This window comes from Gavialis gangeticus, unplaced genomic scaffold (assembly GCF_001723915.1).
Source record: "Gavialis gangeticus isolate Ggan-Ray unplaced genomic scaffold, GavGan_comp1, whole genome shotgun sequence".
In the NCBI taxonomy this organism is placed as follows: Eukaryota; Metazoa; Chordata; order Crocodylia; family Gavialidae; genus Gavialis; species Gavialis gangeticus.
Genome location: NW_017729025.1, coordinates 72349802 through 72350070, shown reverse-complemented (window position 1 = coordinate 72350070; position 269 = coordinate 72349802). Strand labels below are relative to the sequence as shown.

General features: G+C 58.4%; 1 protein-coding gene across 1 annotated transcript in view; it reads left to right on the top strand.

Moving 5' to 3' along the window:
* AQR (aquarius intron-binding spliceosomal factor) overlaps positions 1–269 on the top strand; it is a 110168-nt gene that overhangs the window by 96342 nt on the left and 13557 nt on the right. The gene's annotated exons all lie outside the window — the stretch shown is intronic.

The window sequence follows — 269 nt, the reverse complement described above, 5'->3', positions numbered from 1 at the left end:
ACTCTTACCTTTGGGGGACAGATGGAGACCATCACGCCCCAGGACGCCCTCTGATCTGAAGTGCGGGTCGTGGTCCAGGAAGCCAAATCCAGCATGATGACACCAACTCTGGAGGCGCCAGTTCACCTCACGGATGCAGGCGCTCTGCCACTGACGGCATCCACTAATCAGGAGGAGGGACGAAAAGACCACCTAGGTCCCCAGCTCTCTAAGCTTGGCCCCCAGACCTCTGTAGTCATCCATGATCTGGTCCGGACTACTCTGGGCAG